Source organism: Cupressus sempervirens, chromosome 5, assembly GCF_028749045.1.
Source record: "Cupressus sempervirens isolate cs-2001-9-10 chromosome 5, ASM2874904v1, whole genome shotgun sequence".
NCBI lineage: Eukaryota > Viridiplantae > Streptophyta > Pinopsida > Cupressales > Cupressaceae > Cupressus > Cupressus sempervirens.
In genome coordinates, this window is record NC_143122.1 from 753,260,960 (window position 1) to 753,269,727 (window position 8,768).

Consider the following 8,768-nt stretch of genomic DNA (forward strand, 5'->3'; position numbering starts at 1 on the left):
AATAAGATCCTTGATTTATGTTGAAAGTTGAAGTAACATTAAAGAAGAGTTAATCAATTAGAATATGGATCATAGTTAAATAAAGAGAACATTTAATTAAAGGTCAGTGATGATCAGTTTAATGAGTAAATATTTTTTCTTAAGTTATTCTTAGAATGTAATTCTTAATAATGGAACGATAATGCTATCGGGGAACAAATGGGTTGACTTGTAGGTCAAATGATGAAACTTAGACACTTGAAGTATACTTGAAATGAAAACTGAAAACCTCTACACATTATTCAGCTATGTGATTTTAGTAAACCAAAACATGTGTTTGCACTGTGTATTCTATATGCTTCTTGTTTTGGGTTTTGGGTTGACTAGTGTTGACCAATCTTAGGTTGTTACTAGAGGCTTGGGGGTTATGAGATGTGATGGCATGTTGATCTTATTAGGTCTCAATCTTTCTAAACCCAACCATGGTAATGTGATCGTATGCTCTATGAAATGTTTGTATTTACTAATTGTTATTATTTATCAGTCTGCATGTGTGAAGCTAAGATGTATGTGTATGAGACACTTGAGCTAATCATTTTTGAGTCATCAATTAGTTATCCTTGGATTAATTTTCAGTCGCCATGATGGGACTGAAATGTTGATTTATTTCTTGATGATGTCATGTTGTGACATGTTTGACTCAACCATTTTGGAGTCTTCGATCAGTATGATTTTAAGATATATTTTGGTTGCTTGCTGAGAACTAATGGATATTGTGAATTCATATTGGAGATTATATTTATGAGGTTTATTTTGTGGTGCTTTTATGTGTTTTTGGATGGGAGAACCATCTTATTATTAGATTGTCTGTTAAGGAACCGAGTTTGATCTTTATGAGTGTTGTGGTATGGGACACAACTATGGATCTATGTGCTTAGGAGAGGTTGTCTAGGTACATGACTATGGGAGTGGATTGCATAGGGGTCCGGGGCCCAAAGTGCGCAATACCAGGGTCACCTAATGCAAGTTATGTAATAAGTGATAATCTAGTCATTAAAATTTATGGGGGGAAACACACTAAAAAGATAAGTTAGAGATATTTGAACCACCCATGCCTTGAGTGCTTGTATAGACTAAGGATAGGAGAAGTGCCTCATCTTCTTGAGAGGGCTTCTTGGTTTCCACATGTGCCACATTGAGGGTCTCAGGTTCAGAGTAACCAGTCCAAGGTAACTCAACGCTTGAGGGTCCGGGGTCTAGTGAGAGACCAGTCCAGGGTAACTCAAGAAACCATGTGATGACACTCCTTAGTATGTAGCCTAAGTCTCCTCTATAGATTTTGTGTAGCTCTAGTGGTGTACTTATTGTTGTGCCTCTGAGAATTAGATGTAAATTTTGTGATTGGATTCCTTTGAGTTAGTATACTTTTAGGATTAATGGACTTATAGAGATTTATGCTATGTGATTTTGATAGCCTGTATGGGACTTGAGTTTATCTCCTCAGCATAGTGGGAGTGGACCACTTAGGTTCCACGCGCTCGGGTAGTAGTGTTTTATCACTCTTATAATTTGAGATCCATCTGAGACACCATGGCTGGAGTATTCTTGGTTGGTATTTATCTTCATTTCGGTCTTGGATCATTATGATAGATGATATACCTTATGATGGATGTATTTACTGGTATGTTTCTCACATTGATGATCTGCATATGTTAGATTACTTTCTGCATATGATGTAGTATGATTTAGGAGTGACATTCCTACTATGTTAATACTGATGATCTCTTCGGTGATTTGGAATGTTATGCATAGAGGGATGGCTAGGATCCACGATGGTCTAATGATGCTATTAACAGTTGGGAGGAATCGTGCACTTAGTTATTTATGTTTGTGATATATGGTTATCTTTTATGATGGATGTTTATATCTTTGGTGATGATGTATCATGTATGACATGTGGTTTCATTTACTTTAATTGCATCATTGACTAATATTGGATGTTGATGTACTTTATTTAGACAGATGTTTATTCTTTTAAGCCTTTCATACCTTGTAACATGTATAGTGGATGATTGAGTAATCTAAAATATAATTACAAAAAGGACTCTTGTATATTGTTTAAGAACATTGGATGTATCATTGTTATTTCATAAAGATGTGATGTTAGATGAATGGTTATGATTAGATGTGATTCAACGTTAAGGGATCTTTAAAGAATGTAATCTGTTATGTTATTTTATGTTTACTTTCAGTTGGATGTTACTATTGCTTCTGTGAATGCTATGAATGGTTCTACTTTTACATTTAAAAATAAAAATTTGTTTGGCAAACTTAGTGAAATTTTAGATTAATTCTTTGGATCCCTTGGCGGAGCATTACACCTAATGTCGCCACAATGGTTGTCACCCAACAGAGCACTAGTGGAGCTACAAAAAATAACTTTAAAAAAAAAAAATCACTCTATTTGTCCGTACAGTTGCCTATAGAGGGCCAAAAAAATTTTTAGATTCTTGAAGGCCTTCTAAACTCAATGGCAGTGTCCATTTAGGCCCAAAGGGCCCTAAAAAATTTTCTCCTCACCCTGATTGAAGAAAAATGCGCAAACAAACTAGGGTTTGTGTTTGTGAATCGTGGCTTCAAAAATCCTTCAATAGAGAATCAGTAAGGAGGCTCTGATAACATGTAGAAGTTGATGAAATCCAACTTTAGTGCACCAACATCACCTGCATACAAGTAGACAATCGAAGAGAAACCATAGAAGGAAGGAGCAAGAGCTTGGGAAAACACTAAATGGACATGAGAGAGAAGATATTGCAAATAAGGAAAATGTATTTCTATACAATATGTTAAAATACTTATGAAATACAAAGTGAGAGCCAGAATATAGAAGCCTCAAGGAAGCTTCTAGAAGAAGCTAGAAGATGTTAGGAGATAAGTGTGACAACTAAGCATATGTCCAAAAAAGGTGGAATATCCTCGATCAAGGTGAGAGGATAAGTATGACTTAGGTAGGGACAAACTCCCGTGTTGTCAACAACTTGTCAGAAACTTATAGATGACAACTAAAGACTAAATGCATTTATCTAAGTAAACTTAAGTAAATAGAATAAATAGTTAATAAATTAATTATTTACTCTAACATTACCTCCAAAGCTTATATCTACATTTTGAGGGAATGCTTGTCGAAGTCGAGAGTTTATGTTCTCCAACATGTTCTAGAAACTAGCAAGTCTTGTTCCTTCTAATTAAGAAAAAAAAAACTTACAAATATAATTTTAATAATTGATAGAAGAATCAAATTAAATATCCAACAAAAAATAAAAATTACTAATTAAATATATAAAACAAAATTGAAGTTAAGCACATTATTTAACAAGTAGTTGAATGGATTTCAAACATACTTGATTTTAGTAGAAAAAGAAATAGTGAGGAATTCAAGAATACTTCAAATAGTAGTTTTCAGTTCAAAGACAAAAAGTACTCAAAATTATTTACCAGATAATTAATCTCAATACAAAAATATTGTGAGTTGTTCAATATGATTGTGCTGGAATCATCAACCTCCAACCCATTCTTGTGCTAGTTGTAGTTGGGAGTGTAAAAATGGTCGTAGAGTATGACTATCAGGGAATTATACTTCATATAACTCTTTAATGCTAAGAGGTGACTCAAATGTATCAACAATCACTCCCCTCCACCAACAGTCACTTCGACATGAAGGTCAGCTTCTATAATTGAAGGCAATGCCAGTTGAGGTGGAATTGGATGCATATATTTATGAAAGACCTCTTCCACAAGAGGCTCTAGAACCCCTTCATGAGTTTTGAAATGCTCATATCTAACATAATACCTTATTTTTGTAGTATTATGAAAATGTCCCATGACAGCTACTTCAAACCAAGCACCCTCAAAACCATTCTCATCAAAAGAGACTTCAACTTCATCCCTATATGCACATCCATGTCTTATAGCTTTTTACATAGTTAAAACAATAGAGAACATTACTTGTTAAAATCATAAGATAAATATAATTGTTACTAGTAATACAAGTTATATTATTCATATTAAGGGGAAAAAATATGTTCAAAACATAGAATGTAACAAAAAGTAATAGGAAAAATATTAAGTTTATATTAGTTTTTTTGTGAAGTTGGAGTCTCCTAATTGAAACTATATTAAATTACGTAATTATAAATAGGATTTTAAAAATGGAATAAAAAATAGAAAAACGGTCTCTTTTGATTCAAAATAGGATACTACCTCATACAAATGGCATTAAAAAAATCATCTAAATAATGTTTCTAAATTATTCAAAAATAATTATAAGTGAAATCAATAAATTAATTCTAACTTATAAGACAAACTATTAACATTTGAACTAAATCTAATATTTCTACAAAATAACTAAATAAAACACTAATATGTTTTGAATGGAATGCAAATAATGACAAATAAAATTATAGACCCTAGATCAATTTATACATATAGCCTAAAAAATAATTATTTTATGCTCTTGAAACTATGATACCATTTCTCTATTTGTGGATGCTTTAATATTATATCTATTCAATACATTTGAAACTATTAAACAAATTTCACATCTACATTCACACTTGAGAAAAAGTATTACAAGTAAACATAACTAATTTTATTATTTTTCTAAAAGTTTAAAATTTTGAAGAATATAATCTTTTATAGGTGATAAAGAGTTGATCAATTTTTTTAGGAGCACTACCCTTAAGTGGCAACTGTGTATGAGAACATAAGGTTATTCCTTGAATCCAATATCTTGAAAAAGAGATTCTACACCCTTTTTAATAACTTGATTATTTATAGTTTTCTTTTTCTTTTTTTTATTTAATAAAATATATTTTTTCTAATACACTTAATATTAATATATTATATATTCAACAATTACATGATAATTGTTTTAATATTCAACATAATATTTTTTAAATGGTGGATTAAATACTTGATCCAAAACTGATGTAGTCTCATCACAATATAGTTTAAAGGTGAACATATCTGAAAGATAAAGTAAAGTCTTCTTTCTCTCTTCAAAATTTATTAATCTTCTTCTTTAATAAAAGAGAAAAAATAAATTATGTTCATTACATATTTAAAGATATCATTAATACATATCTATTTAATAACTAATTTATTAAATGGAATATTACAAAATTCTTTCAATATTCTCAAAAAAAACTTAATTAAATATTTGTAAGCATTTCAGAGATTGAAAGAGATCTTACTGGATTTTATATAAAATTAATATATTATATTATTTTACAAATTTCTGTTGTCTTGGAGATATCAAAGAGCATATTTATGATTTTTACGTTGAAGGGAGAAATGCAAGTCTATAAAGCAGACATCCAATCAGAACACTACTTTCATAACTTTAGTGATGTGCTGGATGAAAAGGAAAGATATGCACTAAAGCAGTAACGTAGATTTTGAGACTTTATTCTTCTAGGCAATGAAAAATTTACCAATAAAAATAGCCAAGACAAAATCAAACGGTAAAGAAGGTTACATGTTGCTGCAATGTAGGGGTTAAAGCAAAAGCTCTTGATACGACATGTAAGTTTGAAGTTTCTATAAAATTTGAGGGACTAAACCAACATAAACATGAAATTTTGACATTCACATAGCAGGAAGTTCAGCTAACAATATGCATAGATTTGAAATCTGATGAATGATGAAAACATTCAGCTAATGTCTATTTTTAATAAATTTTACTATGGACAGTGGCTTTCCACGGTTCATTGGTCAACCTACCATCATTTCTGAAAGTAGCACCATACAAAACATTGAAATACTTTCCACTCGCTGATTTCATCAAGTTCCATTTTATTTTCTTTGAAATCAGTAAAATAACGAGAATATTATAAAATGAAGAAATAATTTGCATTAAAAGGAATCTCTTCAGATTTAGATGACTAAATTTCGTTATATTCTTTGAAACAGTAAAATAACAATAAATATGAGTAGACGAAGAGATGATTTCCATCTAAAAGAAAAAAAGTCCTTTGTAATCCCTGTTATCTGATACTTATTTCCTTTTATGCTCTAGAAGTTGATACATCTTTGTATATATGTATGTTTTTCAAATCATGTCTGCGATTAGGAGTGACTAGGACTGCTGATAACTTCTAATCAGCTTTTGATACTTCATCAATTAGTCTTAGAATTTGAGCTTTAAAATGATGTTGTAGTAATATTTCCAATATCTAATATACAAAAATATATTTATAAACATCTATTTCCTCCAAACTGTGCCCTATTTTAAATGCGGGACAACGGGTTTTGTATTTATCTAAATTGAGTGTAGAATATTAAAGCTATGTTTGGGAAAGAAACAAAAGTAAAAAATAAACAGTGGGTATCTATTGTTGACTAGTGCACTTTTGGACTCTTCCCAAGCAACTTCTTTCACTTCAATCTTGTCTCTCTTTACTTTCGCCAAAGTCAATTCAGATATGATTACCTACAGAAAAATACAAATGTAAAGAATCACTTGTATAGGATAATATATATGAGTGTTCTTCTTAGTCTTGTAACCGATCAATTAAAAACTGTTCGCTTCCATTTCAATGAATTTAATTTAATTTAATCAAGATTTTCTTCAACATTTCAAAAACGTAGCAATTTACAGAATGTCGCTATAAATTAATTCTGTGGTGCTCTGTTAGTAAACGGATTAGAGATTTGACTTTTGACAGTAAAATTAACGCCTTTTTGACCGTCCTTAAAGTTGAATCTATTTAATATAGTTAATCAACAACTATTTCTTTATGCTAAATCAGGTATCTTGTGGGGGGATACATTTTCTTTATATAAGATCTTACAACTTGTAGAAAATAAACAGTATCTTTTTTCTTGGTATGGTTATCGGTGTTCCTGGAAGCATAGCAGTTGCTATCTTGTGGAGGGCCATTCCACAAATGGAAAAGTTGAAACAAGATTTTACCTTCCAAAATCAGCGTCACATAAAATTATGTGCCAATTGAAACATCGCTGATTGAAAATATGATGGATGTATCTTTATTTTTATTACAAACGAACAGTCTGAACTGAATCTTTTCGTTTCCGAGAGCTAAAAAGAAGCGTTTCGTCTTATTCAAAGATAAACTGATTATTAACGATGTGTAATAGTTTTAAATAAAATACTTCATGTTAAATTTTGATTTTTGTTTAAAGCTTTTTCGCCCCTTTCAATTATCATACACTCCATTGTAGAGTTACAAATTAAATAGATAATCCACAATCTTTCATTTTACACCTATAATTGTTTGTCACGTTATTTTAAAGGAAAAATTAGTCTGCAGTTCAGAGTTGATGCGGCTGCCCCAGGTAAGATCACGCATACCTGGAAGAAAAACGAGTGAAAATGGGTTGGCAAATAGTTAGCTGCACACTCCCAATTATACATTGACATTATATAGTTGGAAAAACTTGTGTAAATAATAAAAGAATTACGAGTTTTTAGTTGATAGGGCCAACGAGAACAGAAACGTGCACGACTTCCACTCTCGCCGGTGGAGCGGGATATCGCGGAAACAATTCATCATAAAACAATCAGATGAAAGTCAATTTATTTTTAAATGTTTACATTGACTAATGTTCTTATTGTAGAAAGCCTCTCAACTTAATTAAAAATACAAATAAATTGAAATGCATATTTAATTTATTTAACAATTAACAAATTAATGTCTAATCAAACCATCTAGTCGGCTGCCTAGACATACGCCCTCTCTTGCTTCCATATAAATCAAAATAGCTTTTCAAATTGATAAAAAACCTCGGAACTTTATCATCTAAACTTGAATTGTTATTGTTGCATCATTCCTGGTAAACGTAACTGTGTGATCTCCCTTATAGAAGGAAAGTGAGACGAAAGGGAAAGAGAAATGAGTCGATGGGGCACTGTGCCGCGGGAACTTGACGAATCGACATACAGAGCTCCCGATCATCTGGTTCGACCCACTCGTGCCCCAGGATTTTATACCGCGGAGGGTGTCCGGAAGGACTGCCGACGGAGAAATCGACGTGGATCAACATCTCCGGTGTAGCGGGATCGACAACAATCGGAGACTCTCTGGGGGGAGGAATCTCCGGCTTCGGAGAATATTCATGATGACGCGCCTCTTTATCCACAACACGAGGACGACAATTCAGTTGCGAGAAATCGTACAGAGCGTATTCAATCCTTAAAATTCTCTGTCAAATCTGCATTTGATGACATGCAAGCCTATTTGGCTAAGGCCCAAAGAGAGAACAAGAAATTATTACAAACAAACAAGAGACTAAAAGAGGAGCTGAAGAAGGCCAAAGAAGGGGAGGAATCCAACAAACAAACTCTCGAGGAAACAAGAAACAAGCTACGCGAGCTGCGTAATACATTTGCTGCAGTGAAAGAACAGTGTGATGAAGTATGCGATCAGCAAGGAGCGGCTCCGCAAGCTGCAAAGAAGAGAAAATATGTTGTTAAGGTTTTGGAGGTTAATGATTTGTTGAATTGTTCAATTTGCTTTCGAACCATGGGCTCAGTCGGGAGATCGCATTGTCTGGTATGTTGTTGATGCAAACAATATCAAATTATAGTAGTTCTTCTATTTCTTTTTTCTAATATTCTTAACTGTGGAACTGCAGCTGTCTTTTGTGTGGCCATTTCTTCGGGAAATCGTGTATAACAAAGTGGATTTTTAAAGATGCAGAAAGTCGTGGTTCGTCCACTGTAAGTGAAAGTTAATTTTCTTCTATTTCTTATTGTTCTATTTTAATTT

The 8,768-nt window shown here is 32.3% G+C and overlaps 1 pseudogene; it reads left to right on the plus strand.

Moving 5' to 3' along the window:
- Nucleotides 1-7,555, plus strand: part of LOC149558103 (protein transport protein SEC24 A-like) — a 49,426-nt pseudogene extending 41,871 nt beyond the window's left edge.
- The last annotated feature ends 1,213 nt before the right edge of the window (nt 7,556-8,768 follow it).